This window comes from Crinia signifera, chromosome 8 (genome assembly GCF_055691185.1).
Source record: "Crinia signifera chromosome 8, ASM5569118v1, whole genome shotgun sequence".
Classification (NCBI taxonomy): domain Eukaryota; kingdom Metazoa; phylum Chordata; class Amphibia; order Anura; family Myobatrachidae; genus Crinia; species Crinia signifera.
Window position 1 is genome coordinate 64,221,976 of NC_139224.1, and position 20,231 is coordinate 64,242,206.

Genomic DNA, 20,231 nt, shown 5'->3' on the forward strand with positions numbered 1-20,231 from the left:
TCCGCTCGCCACGCTTCGGGCTCGGTGGCTCGCTGCGCTCGCCACACTATTCTATTCTCAACTCCACGCCGACGTGGATAGTAGGGCATGAAAAGGTCGGAGGACGCGTACCGCCGCCGCTCGCCACGCTTCGGGTTGGCGTGGATCGTGGGGTGGCGTAAAAAAATTGGGGTGACATTTAAGGGTTAATTGGGTCTATTTGGGCTCTGTAGCCCATTTAACATTGATTCCTATGGGAAAATCGCGGGCATTGAGGCATTTTACATTAAAATCGCGGTCAATTAGGCTTTTTAACATTGTTCCCTATGGGAAAATCGCGGTCATCGCGGGTACACGATTTTGATGTACCCGCGATTTACCCGCGATGCCCGCGATTTTTTACCCCCGACGCCCGCGATTCTGATCGCGGGCGCCGTTCTAGGTAAAGAGTACCACAAATTTCCCTTAGTAAATTTCCCCCTTATTGTCTAATCTGGCTAGTTGGAACTAAAATGAGGTAATTTGTGGCTGCAAATGACAATTGATCATTTACTTTACTTGTATCATGGGGGAAAGCGGTCCATGCCTATTGAAGGAACAATGTTTCTCTTATTATAGAGTGTTCACAGATCTCTACAAGAAGAACACAATCAATTGAATAATATACACACACTTCCCATTCCCTACACACACAAAAAAAAAAAAATTTTTATTAACCAGTTAAGAGGAAAAATCGGTACTTATGTATTATCTGGGCTCCCATGTTAAATGCACCCCATTTTTTCATACCCCTACTATCCAACTACGCATGGGGTTGATTTTATATAGTGTGGCGAGCGCAGCGAGCCACCGTGCCTGAAGCGTGGGGAGCGGACACGGTCTCATAAAAAAAACGGGAGTCCAGATATTACATAAGTACCGAAAAATCTTTTGTCTTCTATTCTTCATGCGAAATCGGTGACCGGGCTCCAAAACAATCCCCCCCCCCCCCCAAAGAAATAACCAACAACAAAAGATCTGTCATAGGAGAAAAATAAAAGAAAATCATGACCAGACAAAAATCTATATAACATAAGCAACCTGTGGAATACCTCAAATGTACAAGCATCTTTATGCTGAGACTTCTAGTTTTACAACAGACACATTGGGTGAGATTTAATAGGATGAGAGATTCAGAAAGTGAGAGATTTGGTGAGAAATATCCAGTTTTTTTAAAGCAGCAATCATTTACACAGCAAAAAAAGTTTGATTAATCACGGTAAATGACCTAAAAGATTTCTGGAGATTTCTTACCAAATCTCTCACTTTCTGAATCTCTCATCCTATTAAATTTCACCCATAATGCCTAAGGTAGTGTGTTTCCAATTTAATTGAACTACAACTAGTATAAATAAAAACAATGTTCAGGTGTTGTGGCAAGTGATAGCAGGAAGAAGTTGTCAGAAAAGAATACTTACATTTCTTGCAGATGCAAATATTAAGGTGTAAATCTACTAAGTTTCAAAGAAGCAGCGCTGGTGTTACAGTGAACAGATTGACCAGTTTTAAGGTGGAAAAATCAGTTTATATTACAGATTGAATTACAGATTGAATTAAAACATTACATACTAAGACTGACGTTCTATTGAAAATGGGATGTTGCTATGGGCAACCGATTAGATTCTGTTATCTTCTAGAAGGCGCTAAATAAGTAAAATCTGATTGGTTGCTATGGGCAACATCCCCTCTAAGTAAATTTACCACTCAATGTCTGTTTGGAGGAGTGACTAAGGATTGCTGCTCTTAAGGTGCCCACACACTAGAACGATTAATCGTCCGATTTCATTGTTTTTGCTCGTTTGGACGATTAATCGTTCTATTTTTTATACTTACCTTCCGATGCGCGTCCCCGTGTGTCTTCTGCGGTGTCGGCTCATCTTCCCTGCTGCAGGGAAGATATGCAAATCTTCTGACCAATTTCTGGTCATGTGTTGGGGGCATGGCTTGGACGCGGCATGTAAAGCCGGAAGCTGTGTTTCCCCGGCAGCTGACAGCCCGACACGTGCCAGAGCCGGCGGGGACCGAGCAGGAGAAGCGCCAGGTGAAGCGGCGTGTGCCCCGGCAAGAGAGGTAGCAGGGAAGGCAGTTGCGGGACCCGGCAGGAGACACAGCGGGGACTGAGCACAGGAGCACAGCAGGGCATAACTGGCGCACTGTGGGGGTCATATGTGTGGCACTGTGGGGGTCATATGTGTGGCACTGTGGGGGTCATATGTGTGGCACTGTGGGGGTCATATGTGTGGCACTGTGGGGGAATATGTGTGGCACTGTGGGGGCATATGTGTGGCACTGTGGAGAGCTCCAGAAATGGACATCATACAAAGCAGGTTCATTGTGACAGAGCAGAATGTGCACTGAGCTGTCAATACCTTCTACATAGCCCAGCCCATTATTATAATTTTTCTGAAATCTTAAGATAAATCATTTGTCAAAATGTACTCTTTTGAACAAAATCTTTTGTGTTGGGCAGATGGGGAGCTCAAGGAAAATCTTAAGATAAATCTTAAGGCCCCCATACACTATACGATTTGGGCACGATTTCACCCGATTCGGATGAATCGGGCCATGAAATCGGCCCAAATCGCATGGTTTGACAGCCCCCCCGATCCGATGCGCGGTCCCGTGCGCATCGGATCGGAGTCGGGCAGTCGGACCGGCTGCACATAAGATTTCCTAAATCTTATGTGCAGCCTCCGGGCGGGGGACGCCAGAGCCAGGCGGGGGGAGAGCGGGCAGCGTCAGCGGTGACAGACGCTGGGGAGGGCGATGCTGGAGAGCCGGGCTGGGGACACAGGCAGCAGCGGGCGGGGGTGGACGCCGGTGAACGGAGCTGGCCGGGCGCAGCATGACCGGGGACGGGGAGAACGCTGCAAGAAAAAAAAAAACCATTACAAATGAATTGGAAGCCAGTGATTGGCTGAGAGAGCTCTCTCAGCCAATCAGCAATTGGCTGAGAGAGCTCTCAGCCAATCACTGGCTTCCAATTCATTTGTAATGTTTTTTTTTTTTCTTGCAGCGTTCTCCCCGTCCCCGGTCATGCTGCGCCCGGCCAGCTCCGTTCACCGGCGTCCACCCCCGCCCGCTGCTGCCTGTGTCCCCAGCCCGGCTCTCCAGCGCCCCCCCACCGCCCGCTGCCTATTTGACAGCTACAATGCCCGGCTCCCCCCCCTGTTGCTCCCCAGTGTCCCTCACCCCGCTCTCCCCCTGCAGCTCCCCGGGAGTTTTATATGATAAATCGCATGGCGATTTATCATATGCACAACTTGGCACATCAAGTGCCTTATCATGATGGAAACCTCCCGGGGAGCTGCCGGGGAAATCGGGTCCGACTTGTCCCTAGGACAAGTCGGGCTAATGTATGGGGGGCCTTAAGATCACAGATCTTTCTAGTGTGTGGGCACCTTTACAGTAGATGGAACAAAAAAATAGATGCTTGGCACCAAGCAAGAAGTTTCAATGTATATAAACGCAACTGAGTTGTACCATTTGTTGTCAGCTTCATATACAGATATACATGAAATTAATGAAATAAAAACTACTTTGTCCCAATTGTTTGTTCTAAAGCTGGGTACACAAAGAGTTATCTGACCAATCTGTCTGGTGGTAATGAAAATCTGGCAATGTATGGGAGCAAAGGACAATCAACCATTTACTCCCAAATGCTGGAAAAATCGGTTATAGTAGTTTGATTTCACAAATGTATCCAAACAATCATTTCTATCTGTTTTCCAATATTTGGGAGCAAATGCTTGTCTGTCATTTGCTCCCACACATGCCAGATTTTTGTTACCACCAGACAGATAAATCTTTAGGTGTGTACACAGCATAAGAAGAAGTTTAATGTATGGGGCAAACTGGTGCAGCATGCACTGCTTCTAAAGAATCAGCAAAATATGATGTTGAACCCCCTTAGTGCTATATAATTCTTATGGTACCATTATCAGACTAAAGTTGACCAATGTTAGGTAAAACTCCCCATTGCTGAACCCTGGGTGTCAATGACAGCCTGTGGCAGGCATCACCTGGAACTGGTCCAGAGTTTCTCCAACTCTGTCATTACAGTCCGCATTGTAAGATTAACCATGCTTTAGCACAGGCGCTTAATTATAACTCAATTTAACTAGCTGGACTCAAGCATGAATATTCTGAAAACCTGGACTGTAACGACAGTTTAGGAAACCCTCAACTGCTTCAAGGTTTTTCACAGGTTGGATACGGGTTGCTGGGTAGTCTGTACGGGAACCTCGCATCGAGGAACCCGGATCACCTTCACCGATATGCCTAACGTAAGCATCCGGCAATATGCCGGGTGCTGACAGGGCATGATTTATTGCAAACGCTGGTTCGCTCCCGGTCCGGAACCAGGTCTAAATCCTTGAGGCAACACAGAATTTGCGAAGGTAAAGAGGTATAGGCTGCCTTTAGGACTGAGTTTGGAAACCTTGGATATAAACCTTTAGCATGAGCAAATCCAGCTTTGCGTTTAGAAAATCACAATAGGAGAGTTTTTAATGACAGCAGGAAAAATAATACAGTTTTTGTCCAATAACTATTTTTACTTCAAATACACTCATTTGGCATCACATGATTTGAATAATTACACAAATCCATTTTAGGGTAATTTACTAGTATTGCTCTAGTCTAAATAGTCAAAGTAAATTTGACAAGAATGTGTCTATTTAGCAAAATAATCAACTTTCTACCCTAAACAATTTACCAAAAGACCTGTATATCTCTAAAAACTTTAATAGAAATGTTCTTAATATTTCCCGTTAAACTAATAAATATAAAAATTATGAAAGGTGACATGGAGTTGTCATTAACCCTTTGAGTGCCAACATCTCTGTGAGAGATGTTCAAAATATCTGCTAAAAATGTCAGCACTGCTCACATTCGTTATATAAATTCAAATAACAAATGTGTAAAAAAAAAAAAAAAGATTTACCATATAAAGTAAACATTACAGGTCATTTTGATAAATAAAAAATGTTTGCTTGGCAACATTTTACACCTTTGACAAATTCACTTGGCACTCAAAGGGTTAATGCAGTAGTTCCCAAACACAGTCCTCAAGGTACCCTAGTGGTCCAGGTTTTTAGGACATCCAAGCTTAAGCACAGGTAACTTCATTACTACAGATGTGTCAACATACATCTATCCACTATGTGCTACACAGAATGAGTGAGCTCTGTGTGACTTAGTAACGCAGAGCCATGGCTATATCTGTATATGAAAGGCTCAAACTGACAATACTGTCAGCGACTCTATGTATGGTGTGGGGGTGGGTGAGGTTACTGACAGATATTGGTCAGTGTGTATGCACAATATATTGCTCTCCCGCAGCACCGCGGGAATCGCTCCAGTGTGTACCATACTTGCCTACCTGACCCTCTCCATGCGGGAGAAAATGCTCTGTTCCTGGACTACCCTGGTAATGTATGATTGCCATCACCTGTGGGGAGCTAGGTAATTGATAAGAAAGGTGTATCCCCACAGGTGATGGCAATCATACATTACCAGGGAAGTCCAGGAACAGAGCATTTTCTCCCGCATGGGGAGGGTCAGGTAGGCAAGTATGGTGTGTACTCAACAAATCCTTTCTGACAAAAGGTTAGATACAACTAATTTTCTTTGGTTGGATTATAAACTCATTCTCCTTAAAGCAACTTTAAATCAAGATAACTATGCAGTTTTGATTTTACCTCTCTCCAGCAGTGTTTGACAACTTGAGTCAGGAAATCTGGTAATGTTACCATTTTTCACCATTGTTGGCTCAAAACAGACTTTACGTCACTTATCAGGTAGGTTTAACCACTTCTGTCCTTCATACAACAGTCAAAACAGTTACCGGCATTTAAGGCTTTCTATAGTTTTGAAGTATATAATCAAATATTGTATTTGAAAATCATGCCAGTTTGTCACTAGCGATCTACAGTACCATCATATCAAATAATTCTATTAATTGGAAAAAAAAAATTGACAGGTTTTTTTTTTTTTTTACTTACCTTGTTTAAATAATCACCATAATTAAGCACTTTGTGTATATTTTGGTGTATTATTTAAATGCAAACCAACAGCAAAGTATACATTAAAAAATATTGCATACATTGTTACAATATATATATTTTATTATGTGAAAAGGTTTGTTACAAAAAAATATATACGAATTCAGTTTTAATGCACTAACAAAACCATAAGTTTAAAGGTGCTCACAACACCACACTAATCCACCAAAAATATATAGAACTAATGTCCTTTCTATCTCAGTTTTTAACACAATAATAAACAAATACTAGAACATAAGCACCAAAAAACAGCTAAATTGTGCATAAACCTCATGGCAACAAAAAACACCTAAATTGCTGTACAAGTAGTGCTGCCATCTCCTGCCAGGACCATGTGACAGGGCGGAGCAACTCACCTTTTTTTTTTACCCTGTTAGTCCATTAAATGTTAGTGTCTAACCATAATAACGAACTGGCAGGATAGAGAAACTGCTGCGTTGTTTACAGCCAATCGGGAGGGGCTTTCATTTTTTTTTCATGCGGTTATTTGCATAACGGCTGAGCACGTGATGTTGAGGATAGAAGTGGGCGGAGCAAGCGGCGGTCCGGTTTGAATGTCGGAGCGAGAGGCGCCAAGGGAGGAGGGCTTGTGGAACGGAGGCTGTGACAAGGTGCAGCGGATAAGCAAAATTACGTTACCGGTGCGCGCCTGCTCAGCTGAACGGAAACCAGCATCTCCCTGCAGTGCACAGGTAAACCTTTGACCGTTGTGATTCCCGGTTAAGTTGCGATATGTCGTGATGTATACGCGCTGCTTTTTTCCTCCCCTCGCTGTAGCTAAGATGGCGCCCGCAGTGTGTGTGAGGAGAAAATTGGTGAGCAGCGCCCCCTCCCTTTCACAGACGGTGGGCGGGGCTGTTGACGTCACGAACTGCCAGCGCTGCTGCTACAACTACTACCACCGCTGCTTTGTGCGGCTCGCTGCTGTGCGTGCGTTTCCTGGCAGCTGCCATTTTCTCGAAAAAAAAATTTGAACATTGTTTTAAGGTTGGGAGAAGTGGGAATTTTTCGATGTCAAGCTAATTGTGGTTTTCATGCCTCAGTTTTACAATAGGCAAATTGAAGCTGAATGTCATTATGAAAACAGTAGTTTATCATTATGGTTCATCTAGTAATCTAGCTATTAATTTCATTACACTATTCAGGTTAAACAATGTATAGCCAAAGTGTTTGACTCTGGGTTGAGGGACAAGGTGGGGGTAAGCTATTAATGCAGTGTGATTAAAGCGATTGTGTCCATACACATTAATAGTTTTGCCTAGTTCCCGTTAATAGTGTGTAGGAAATTTTGTGATGTAACTGTTATCGCTGAGAAAAACCGTGTCACATCACCAGCGATTAAAATTCCCCAGGAGTGTAAGAAATATAATGTCAGAATACATTATAATAAGATACATGGATTTTTTTTTTTTACATTTTTAAAAGATAACTAAAAATTTCTACTTAGTGCAGCTGTTGCTTAAATGGGCTTGAGATTATAATCACTAGTCTTGACACTGCGGCATATTTATTTACAGTTTCTTGTATAGCGCAACATATTACATTGCGCTTTACAATTGGAGACAACCGTGATTAAATAAACTGGGTAGAAACAAACCTACATAGATGTAGGAGGGCCCTGCTCGCAAGGTTACAATCTATTAATATGTCACCAATTCAGCACTCCGTCATTTTGTATTCACACCATTTGCTAATTTTGCAAACCATTGCTTGATATGTTTGGAATATAATTGTTTCTGCCAAAATTATGCTAGGCATACATAAATGTAATTACACTAATAATCATGTAATGCAGTGGTTCCCAAACTGTGTGCCTAAGCACCCTGGGGTGCCTCAGGACATTTGCAGGGGTGCCTTGGGTTGGTGGACCAGGATCAATTCATATTATTTATGGTCAATGTACCAATCAAAACCAGTGCTTGTGGCTGCCAATCATAATATATGTGGACAAACAGAAGCAAATCCTGTCCCTCCGCAGATAACTGACATATAAACACAATGCACTTAATTTAATATATTTTTTTCTGAATTTCTCGATAAGAAGCATTTGGCCTAGGGGTGCCTTGAAAATATTTTGATGCTCTAGGGCGCCGTGATTCAAAAAAGTTTGGGAACCCCTGATGTAATGTATAGCCAATCAGCGAAAACTCACCTCTTCAGGCAAGCTTATCAAATTTGAGAACCAGAAACCTTCATATAGCGCTCCTAGCCAATCACATCCCACACTTTACGTCCTCCTGGCCAAACTACTGCGTCATTGTGTAATAAAGCACACCAGGAACCTTTATTTACAGTTTCTTATATAGCGCACACATATTACGCAGCACTTTACAGTATAGTTGAACATTCACATCAGTCCCTGCCCCAGCGGAGCTTACAATCTATGTTCCCCACAACATGTACATGTGCACATAGACATTCTAGGGTTAATTTTTTTTGGGAAGCCAATTGACCTACCAGTATATTTTTGGATTGTGGGAGGAAACTGGAGTAAACCCACGCAAACACGGGGAGAATATACAAACTCCGCAAAGTTAGGCTCATTTCACACTGTCCGGCTCCTGCCGGGCGGCGGAACCCCGCACGGCTAAAAGCTGTGCCGCACACATTAGTTAATAATGGACACAAATGTGTCCATTCACACGGTACTGCTATGGCCCGGCCGCCCGGTGGCAGCTGGATCCCACCACTGGAAGGGACTGCTGCCGGTCAGTGGCCATCCCCACCATTGAAAACTTCTGTGTGTGGCACGGCTTCCTGGCTGGAGCAGGAGCGTGTAAAACGGCCCTTAGGGCCATGGTGGGTATTGAACCCATGACCTCAGCGCTGTGAGGCAGTAATGCTAACCATTACACCATTCGTGATGCCTTTGCATTCTGGTGGACTTTATGTAATAAAGAATATCTATCCTTTTGTATCAATGCCTATTTCCCTATCGACTGTAAACTTGCGAGCAGGGCCCTCGTACTTTTGACTGTCTGTAAATACCCAGTTTGTTGTATCACTGTCTCCTATTGTAAAGTGCGATTAAATATACTACGCTATATAAGAAACTGTTCATAAATAAATAATATAAGTATTCTAACATGCCCAATGTTTGGCCATCTTCATCTGGCAGTGTGTGCACTGCTATAGCCAGATGTTCCCTCACAAGGGAGGAACTGTAATATCGCCATACAAGGTGACATATTTTAGTGTATTACCATGACATCTGATTTTAGGCTGTCAGATAAAATGTCTGTTGTTTTGACAGACATTTTATCTACATAGAAACAGAATTTGACAGCAGAAAATAACCACTTGGCTCATCTAGTCTGTCCTAAACATGTATGTACATACTTAACTGGATACACACTATAAGATTATCTTTCCAATCTGACTAGCTGGAATGATATGATCATTTGTCCATTTTCCAGCTTTGAGTGTAAATGGTCGATTGCAATTTGTTTCTAGACACATTTCCAGATTCTTGTTCTAACCAGCCAGATTGGAAAGATAATCTTATGGTGTGTATGCAGTTTTACACACTCCGGTTCATTTTTTTTTTTGTTTTTGTTAGGCCCAATTTATGTTTGGTTGTGGGAGGAAACTCACACAAGTACAGGTATAATATACAAATTCCACACAGGGCCATAGGGCCTTATTCTAGTTCACGCTGACAAAATCCTTCTTAGATGGACAAAACCATGTGCACTGCAGGTGGGGCAGATGTTACTTGTGCAGAGAGAATTAGATTTGGGTGGGGTTTTACATCAAAGTGATATCTATATTGCAGTGTAAAAATAAAGCAGTCTGTATATACCCTGCACAGAAACAAAATAACTCTATCAAATCTAATTATCTATGCACATTTTACCTCTGCCCCCTGCAGTGCACATGGTTTTGTCCATCTAAGAAGGTTTTTGTCAGTGAACTAGAATAAGGCCCATCGTGAGAATCAAAACCATGAACTCAGTGTTGTGAGGCAGTAATGCTAACCATTAAATAATCCATGCTCTCATCTGACAGTGTATGCCATCATTGACCTGAGTGTCACTACTATTATTATTTTAGCACCACATGGTGTACACAGCGCTGTACAAGAGGTAAAGATAAAAACAAATGTAGTAAATGACATAAATGCAAACAGCAATTCAAAGCAAACGCTACATGGAAAAACCAGGGAGTGACAAGTATGTGGGAAAGGACGGAGCAACTCACAGTAGCAGGCAGTGGTGAGTCATAGGGAGAAGACACAACAGCCTTCGATGATCCTCATATCGATGAGCAGGCTGTTTCAGAATTGCTGAAGTAGGAAAATGAGACGATGTAGATCAGTGGTAGCCAACCCTAGCCCTCGAGAGCCACCAACAGTTCACATTTTCCAGACAACCTAGCTGCTGCACTCATTAATCCCTGACACATTTTAAAAGATACACAGATGGAGCTAATTAGCTCACTTGTGATTCTGTGAGGAGACCTGCAAAACATGCACTGTTGGTAGCTCTCGAGGACTAGGGTTGGCTACCCCAGATGTAGATCATATGCAGAGTTAGAGCCATGGTGGGGATAGAACCCATGACCTCATCGCTGTGAGGCAGTAATGCTAACCATTACACCATCCATACTATACCATTGTGAAATACCTCCCCTTGTACCATGTTTATTCAATTGGGTAAAGAGGGCGGATGGCGAGTAGATCAATATTTCTGAAGCGCCACCTTTTGTATTTGCATATATTGAAAAAACTGTGTCCTAGGCAGTTCAAAACGAGTCTGCAAATCCCTAAACGATATCAATCTTCCACCTTCACAGATGTCTCCTAACTATTAGGCCCACAGCAATCAATTTAGAGATATTCAAGTTTGGAATGAGAGTTTTTAGCATTCTTAAAGATATATTTAATGTTGGTAGAGTTAGTGAAGGTATTTTTGATTTAATTTTATCCCAAACTTTTAATGTCTCTGAAATAGTAGGTAAAAGCTGCGCCTTACTCGGTCTCATAGATTGTGGAACATATAAGTTCTTTTAAAGGGATCCCTCACAGTTATCATGTTCCATTTTTGCCCATCTGGGTAAGGGTGGAGTTTTAAACCATTCTTGCATTTGCGTTAAGACGCGTGCTTCCCTGTATCTATCTAAATTCGGAAGAGCCACTCCTCCCCTATGTTTTGGTAGTCATGCGTGATTTTGATAGCCTAGTTGGCTAGTTCTTCCAGATATAGCTCATCATCAGAGTCTGACATTTTGCCATGAGTTGGCGTGGTATTTCATATGGAATTGTCCCAAAAAGGTACATCACTTTTGGAAGTACCATCATTTTAAATACAGATAGTCTACCTAACCAAGAAACTTCAAATGCTAGCCATGATTTAGGGTGGAAATGTGTTTAATCATTTTAGGCCAATTTTGTTCAAATACTAGCTTTGAATTAGTAGGAATATTAATTCCCAGGTATTTAATAGCATTAGTCTTCCATTGTTAATGGTATACAGCCTTCAAAGCGGATATCTGTGTCTAATATGTTGATAGGTAAGGCTTCTGTTTTAGTTGTATTCAACTTGTAGTGTGATACCTCTGTACTCATCTAAAATCCCATGTAGCCTGGCTAAGGAATGATGTGGATCTGTCATAGAGTAATATATCGTCGGCAAAAAGACATCTTATTATCACTTTGTCCTATCTGTAGGCCTGGGAAGACTTGATCTGATCTTATTTTGTTGGCTAAGGGTTCAATAGAACAAATATTAAGGGGAGAGAGAGGACCCCCCTGACGAGTTCCATTCGTTATAGAGAATACTTAAAAAAATAAAAAAAAACATTACTGAAAACCCTTGCCGTAGGGGCACAATATAGGGCCATAATGGATGTCAAGATACGTTCTGCTAAACCACATTTTTCCAATACTGCCTGCATATATGACCAATTTAATCTATAAAATGCTTTATCTGCGTACAGAGAAAGCAACAAAAGTTCGGTTCCCAATGTCTCCCTACTGTCCAACACGTTGAATACTCTGGTGTTGTCTGAGGCCTGTCTGCCCAATACAAACCCCACTTTATCTGGATGGATCAGTCCTGGCAGTAGTGGGGATAACTGACGCTATTAATTTAGCGTATATCTTCCTATCTCCATTCAGGAGCGCTATTGGTCTATAATTATTACAAGATGTTGGGTCTTTCCCTTCTTTATGGAGTATCACAATTTGAGATTCCAACATTTCAGTGGGGAATACACCCTGATCCGAGACCGTTCCATAAAGCTCAAGTAGCTTTGCGGTTAGCAAATCCTCAAACACTAAATACAAATCATTACTAAATCAGTCTGGTCCTGGGGCATTCCCTTTTGGGAGAGATTTTACCAATCCCTTTACTTCAGCTAATGTCCAAGGCAAATTTAGCTTTGATAATTGGTCTGCAGGTACGGATGGGAGATTAAAGTTAGCTAAAAAAGACTATTATTTGCGTGGATGGTATTAAAAACTGCTGGATCTAATGCTAAATTATACAATTGTGAATAAAATGTAGCAAACTGTTGGGCTATCTTAGCTGGATCCATTATTTTTATATTTTTGGATGTATTAATATGGTTGATTCTATGTCTGGCTTGTTGTGTCCTAAGTCTGCGGGCTAACATTCGCCCTACTTTATATCCCATTAAATAAAATTTCTGACTTGTCTTATTTACCATGGCCTGCGCTTTTACCAGTAGATGTTTTTGAAGTTGACCTCTAGTCTCTAATAAATCTTTTCTCAATGCCCTAGTTGTGTTTCTCTGATTTTGTATTTCTAGTTCTTTAATTCTATCCTCTTAGTGTTCATTCTAGCACCCGCCATCTTTGAAAACCGATGCAGTTCCTCTTCCCTGCCTGGGGTGTGACTGTCTGCTTTAGTGCTTCTAGCACAGTGTGGTCTGTATATCAGCACTGATATGCAAACCAGACCTGTGCTAGAAACAACCACAGCAGACAGTGACACCCCAGGCAGGGAAGATGAACTGCATGGGTTTTCAAATATCGCGGGTGCTAGAATAAACAATATACTCTAGATCAGGGCTTGACAAATTTTTCTAAAATCTATGAGTCCGGAAAAAGTTTAGGAGCCAGACCAGGTAAATCGCCCACAATATTAAAGTGACTGAAAGCTTGTACAAAGTGTACTTGAACGCAGTATTAAACAGGACATGCATATAACAATTATGCAATAACAAAAATGGCCTTAGATATGCGTGGACCTTCCACATCATTCGATAGTCGGTGACCATCGACTGATGTGGGTGTTCCCCTGCAGCCTGCAAATGGATGTTCATGTTAAATTAATCCATTTGCAGCCTCTGTGACCATACGCAGCGTGCGATGGGGTTGGGCCTACCGGCATTCGGCATCGGTGGACTTGCAAGGCTGCAAATCTGCTGCCTTGTGAATTAACCAGAATATCCCCCCATAGTGCCCCTGATTCACATTGCATCACCACTGGGAACCGATGCTGGGCACAGAGATGGGGTGGTAGATATTGGGCATAAAACATTAGCACAGACGATCATGTCCTTGTGGCCATGCCCCCGTACAATGGCAGTATTTCAGGCATTGCACAGTAGGGGCAAGGCTACAGTGGCACAATTTGGTAGGGTTAGGCTGAGGAAAGCAAGGGAGGATTAGGGTTGGGGGGGGGGGGGCGGGGTGAAGGTAAATATACTTAAGTAACCAGTCAGGATTACCTGTGGGATCTCCTCTCACATATCAAGTGATTTTATTTGATCATTGACCCAATAATTACCTCCCTCACTATAAAACCATTACCTCCCATAGAAACATTAAACCCTTCACACCCCCCCCCCCCCATAATGATACCCCCTTCATAACTCCCCTTCTATTTATGAACTGCCCCTTTAACCCCTTCCCTTCCAACTCACCTGTTGCTGGGTCACAATTTGTCTGTTCTATATACTGGATGGGTCCCTGCCTTGTGGGGTTCATAAGCAGGTTTGGTGGCAGCACCATTGAAGGAGGAGGCCGGGGTCCCAGGGGTGTCCTCGCTATGATGGGGCAGAGGGAGCCTAGGATACCCCAGCAGCATTATTACAGCCACAGGGGGAGAGGGCGCTATACATTATACAAATGGACCTGGGGCCCGCACAACATGGAGCGAATGATGTGATGATATGTGGTCTTTCACCTAACCGCACATCACTCCTCCTGCACACAGTGCACAGTGTTGCCACTCTGTCATCTTTAGGGGATGGAGCTGAGCTGCCCCTGTTCCGATGCCTCTACATGTCCCCCTCTGCTGCTGGCGCTGATGACACTCATATACTGAGACTGACGTATCGGGACTCGGCAGCACCACACATTACTGTGGACATCACCAGAGCCGGAAGAGCGCGCGCGGTGTCACTCAGCAGCTGCCCCCGGACCACAGTCTCCTCCCCGGCTGCAATGATGCTGGAAACCGCAATATCCCGCAGCGATGTTCTGCTCTACCGTGGATCTTTGTTGTATTCTCTATGCTGAGTGGAGAGGAGGTGGCTTAGGCAGGAGCTGGAACACACTGCCGCTGCTTGCTATACTATCTCCTCAGCAGGTGGCAGGCCAGACAGGAAAATCTGGTCGCCGTGGCCTGGCGTTGCAGTCTGTCCACCTTTCCTTCTGAAGCGTCTGGGAGCTGGACTTCCATAAACGTGAGAGTGTAACCGCTCCGACTGATTTTCATGCTGTTATTCCTGCGGTGGCTAAGACCGCCCAGTGTGGTACGTGATTTTATCTATCTGTACGGAGAAAGTCAATTTTTAAGAAATAAATACTTTGATTTATTGCACTATGGAGCGCTCTTGTCTATTCTTCTAGAAATATATATATATATATAGATAGATAGAGAGAGATATATCTATCTATCTTTCATTCATTTATGCCGACACTCCAATTATATTCAATCCAGCTTGGTCTGTGCACTCCAAAATGTAAACCATATCTCTCCAATAACAGAGGCACACGAACTTTCAAATCTTTGCAATATCAAGTGTATTGATCAGGATGATAGCCCCAACAAATAAAGTTTAGTCAAACAAGATAACCCGCCCCCAACCGCACATTAAATAAGCACATTGATTACTCACCTGCCCTGTCGCCCGGCATCGGGAGCCGTCCGTCCGCGCACTGGAAGCGCGTCACTCTACCTCCTGTAGAGCGCCGGGAGCTATGTCTGGAACGCATCCCTTGCTTTCCAACAGGCAGGAAATGTGTCCTCCAGGCCAGATGTTACTGCCTCTACCCGCTGCCGCTGCTTTTGGACAGGGAATACTGAAAAATCAATACACATGGACATTGGTGGAACACAGTGCAATAGTCAATCCCCATATAATAAACTATATACATAGAAACAAATGACATCTATCAAATCATGCAGACATCCAAAACAAGGAAACAAAAAAAACTAAAAAAAATTACCATAAACAATAGTAAAAAATATTACATTTCCTAATCTCTACAGAAAAAGGCAAGTACGTCATATATATCACAGGTGTTGACATAGCGAACCTAGAGAAAGCCCCCCCACAACAGCTGTAAGACAAACTATTCTAGTTGATTTTGTCGTTGAGGCCACCTGGCCTGGTGGTCCCCAACCTCAAAATCCATTGTCTCCTTAATTAATAATTTTTGGCCCTATCTCCACGTGCGCTTAATGGGACCTGTTCAATCATAAAATATTTAAGAGATGACAATGGATGAACCAGCAGTTTGAAATGACGTGGAACCAGTTGGACCACGTCTTTGCCTTTCAAAGTGAGATCTATGGAGGACCGATGGGCTGCCATCCTCTCCTTGAACTTACTTGTGGTTTGTCCCATGTGCCAGAGGCCACAGGGGCAGATAATTGCATAAACCACATATTTTGATGAACACGTAAGGACAGATCTAAACTCATACTTTTTGGCACAATGAGGATGTTGAATTTCTTTACATTTGATCATATATTTACAAGTTGTGCATATACCACAGCTATAGCAACCTGGGGGATAGATATATATGTATGTATGTGTGTATGTATGTATGTATGTATGTATGTGTGTGTGTATATGTATGTATGTGTGTGTGTGTATATATATATATATATATATATATATATATATATATATATATATATATATATATATATATATATATATATATATATATATATATATAATGAGAGATCGAGATATATAGATAGCTAGCGGTACTACCTGTGAGTAGTCAGAAATATCTGCATGGACCAAACGATGACTTAGATTTCTTCCCTGGGTTTAAGCCAATAGTGGTCTATGATCTTTAAGGCCAATCATCTCATTATCTGTTTTGATGATGGGCCATAATGCCTTAGAGGCCCGCTGTACAATCGGGCTAGATAAAGAAAATTCATGGACCCAATGGAATCCTTTTATCTCCTTGTTTCTTTTAGGACACCAAAGAGTCAGGGTCCATATAAATCGCCTGTTTTCTCTGTGATAGAAGCAACTCTCGTTGATACCCCCTAGCCAGGAACCTCTCTACCATTTTATCTAATTCTCCTGGTCTCTCTCTATCACTGGTTAGTCGTGCCACCCTCCACATCTGTGAGAGGGGTAACCTCCGTTTAAGGGAAGGGTGGTGGTGGCTTGATGCCCGGAGGAGGGTTTTTCTATCCGTGCTTTTTGAAAAATTTGTTGAAATAACGCCCTCATGTATCTCAATGGACACATCAAGGAAAATGGCTTTAAATTCACTATATTCAAAAGAAAACTTGATGAAGGGACTCTTGATATATGTCCCGCATCATGTCCAGGAACCTCTTCTCCCCACCAGTCCAGATGAGGAACAAGTCCTCTATGTACTGAAGGTACAACATGACATGTCCACAGATGTCCTGGTTATTGAAGAAAAGGTCCTGTTCCTGAGCAAACATATATACATTTGCGTAGGAGGGGCAACAGAATACCCCATTACACACCCTCTGCGCTGAATGTAGTAGGCCCCATCAAACAAAGAAAAATTTGACACAAGGTCATCTCTAATAGTTAAAAAAAAACGGTTGTGATCAAATGTAGCTGGGTTAAGATGTTTCAACAAAAAATCTTTCATCGATCTTAAACCCCCTTCATGCGGGATTAATGTATACAGACTGCATAAATCAAGGCAGCACAATAAAGCACCAGTAGGGATGGTCCCAATCTCTTTCAATTTAAGAAGAAAGGTGTTGATGTCTTTGAGGAAGGTTTTCTCCAAGGGGAGAAACGGTAATTGAGATACTGGTTGCAGAAGAGAACCCTGGGCCAAAATAATGGGACAGATTAACAGGATTTTTATGAAGTTTTGGTAATGTATACAAAACTGGGACCACAGGATGCTGGACCTTTAGAATCTGCACCACTTTTTCAGGAAATAATTTTGCAGTTTTAGCTGCATCTAATACAGGGTCATGTAATCTTCTATATTCATAACCACCGTCGCCCTGCCCTTATCCGCAGGGCGGATGATTATGGACCTGTCCTTCTCCAGTGTTTGTAACGCACTTATCTCCTCTTTGGACATATTTGGTCTGATCTTGTATGGAGTTGCCAAGAACCAGTTCATGGAGTCCTCTATTAGTTTTGATTGAACTGTTCTGCAAGGCCCTCTTGACTATTTCTCTATCTCTCCCCTCGTTACGGGGATATTTTCCTCCCAATATTTGGAGTGTGGACCGGAATGTCCCATTCAGCCAGTAGTTTGGTACCTGCTGCTAAGTCAGAAATTACGTATGTTGCGCTCTCGTAGGATATGATTAGCTTAACTGGGAATCCCCACTTATAGCGAATCTCCTGGTCTCGTAAGAATGCAGTTACCGGGGCCAGCTGCCTCCTTTTAGCAACCGTAGCTGCCGAAAAATCGGGGAATAATTGTAATCCACCTAAGATGTCTGATGTACCTATATTTCGGACTACTTGAAGTAGTCTCTCTTTTGTAGTAAAGTGAACCTGTGTTATTGTATCCTGAAACACTTTTGGGTTTAGGTAAATGGAGTATTCTGTCCAGGAGAAATTCTTTATCCTCTACTTTAGGTAGGATCTTACGAAAGAGAGACATAACATAGCCCTCATTCTCTGAATTATAGACAGTCTGGAATACCTCTGATCTTTATATTGTTCCTACTAGAACGATCTTCCATATGTCACCTTAGTCGCTAATACTGCTCTTGTCGCTTGTTTTCCTGAGCCCTTTTTTAATTTATCTTGACATTTAATAAGTTCTTCCAACTTTCCCTCCAGTTGATCTTCTTGGCGTTCTAAGTCGTTAACCTCTGTCTTAACTTCACCTATCATGTCGGTAAGGTCATGAGTGAACTCCGTTTTAAACACTGTCAAGGCCTGGCATAGGGTTTTAACCGTAAGAGGGGCCCCAGAGTCCATATCCACCCCGGAGTCTGCCAATAGATTGGAGAGGCCCTGGGATTTATCCGTATTAGTAGGCAGTAACAGACTTATTGGATGAAGATGTATTTAAATTGCTAGATGAGACCCGAGGTGCCTTTTGACTCATAGATATCCCTGGTATGGGTTGATCTACTTTAGCTTTCTTCCCTGGCGCCTTAGTCGCTGGTTTTCCTTTTTCTTTTTCTCCCCTTCTTCCCTTCTCTTTAACCAACTTTCTTAGGGGCTTCTAAATGTCAGGAAAAATATTCAATTTTCTCTATGTAAGTATTATCTGCCTGGGCATGGGTGCTTGTCTACCCTTTTACTTTAGCATGTTATATCCAGTGCACTGAGGTGGAATCCATATAGTTGTTTGTCACGCTTTTAGTTTTCATAGGACAGGGTCACAATATAGGCTGAATTATATTGCAGGCTTTATTTGGGGTATTGACCATGTATCAAAGGCTATCAGTCATCCCCCACATTTTTCTTCTACGATCCCCATGGCAGCCATACACTGGGATATTCCCTTCCCCCACTAGAGCAGACAGGATTGATTTCTCTTGGGACCGCCCACCTTGGGTATAATAGACCCCTCCTTCACCTCTCCTGTATCTTTTTTTCCTGTCTCCGTTTTAGAGTAGACAGAGTAGGACAGTTTTATTTGTTTAAAGCAGGGTTACCTCGGCAGCATGGACAGCTGAATGGGGTGGCTCCCCGGGGAGAGGATGGTGCAGGAGACCAGTCTGACTCGTCTCTCTGCATGTACATACCTTGCCGTTTGCTTGGAACCGGGGTGGTAACTGGCGTCGCCCGACTGACACAGACTCCTACTGACTGGAGTTCATCCCGCAGCGTCAGCCCCGCTGGAAGCCGCGGCTGCACGCTACAGAAGCTAAGGCAGAAGGGGTGGAAGTGCCGGGAACGCGTCACTTCCGCCCACAGACGCCGGAGGTGCGTCTTGGAAATCAGTCCCCTGACAACTCCGGGCTGTATGTTCCGTTCCGCTTGGCCATCCTGAACACAGAGGGCTGTAGTGCAGGAGTTAAAAGGCGGAGAATGGCGTTCTCAGTGCCATTCAAACGTGTTTGCAGCATGGAGTACTACACTTACTGCTGTTTACCTTCCATGGAAGCGCCTTCTCCCCAGAAGCCAGATGATGCCCCAGTGAGGTAAGCCCTTTGATTTTGGGCATCAGTTGTTTATTTTTTAGTTAGATATTGAGTGTAGTTCTCTATCTTTTTAGTGTGCCTGTCTCTCCTGTGCATAAGAAAAGGACTGCAAAGAAGAAGTTCATAGAATCTGTGTGCATGACATGTGATCAAACGTTTGCTTCAGCACAGAAGAAAGCGGTGTGTGAATTATGTGAAATGGCACAATCTAAGGTGCCTAAAAAGTCAGAACATACGGAGGTCATTAAAGAGTTAATGTCCTGGATGAAACAAAACTTTGTCTCTAAATATGAATTTACTCAGAGTCAGTCCGTTAAAAGGTCTAGAGTACAGGCCGAATTTACTCCAGAGGAAGATTCCTCAGATGAATTTGAATGTGAGGATAAAGGCTCATCAGAGGAGTCAGGCGAGCTGGAGGATGTCAGGTCATTTAATTTGGAGCTGGTGGAAAGCATGTTAAAAAACATATACAAGGCTATGAATTATAAGGAGGCGGCATCCACCTCTGAGACTAAGGATCCCCTGTATTAAGACAGGGATAAAAAAGGAAGGACCTTTCCTGTAAACAAGGTTGTAAGAGATATGATAAATAAAG

General features: G+C 42.8%; 1 protein-coding gene across 4 annotated transcripts in view; it reads left to right on the top strand.

The window, feature by feature from the left end:
- The first annotated feature begins 6,503 nt into the window (after positions 1 to 6,503).
- LOC146026166 (activating transcription factor 7-interacting protein 1-like) overlaps positions 6,504 to 20,231 on the top strand; it is an 85,948-nt gene continuing 72,220 nt past the window's right edge. For 2 of the 4 annotated variants that reach the window (XM_083156587.1, XM_083156586.1), the window contains exon 1: positions 6,504 to 6,775. The gene's annotated coding sequence lies outside the window, so the exon portion shown is untranslated. The remainder of the gene's footprint in view (positions 6,776 to 20,231) is intronic. The other 2 variants (XM_083156590.1, XM_083156591.1) reach the window with 1 other exon arrangement.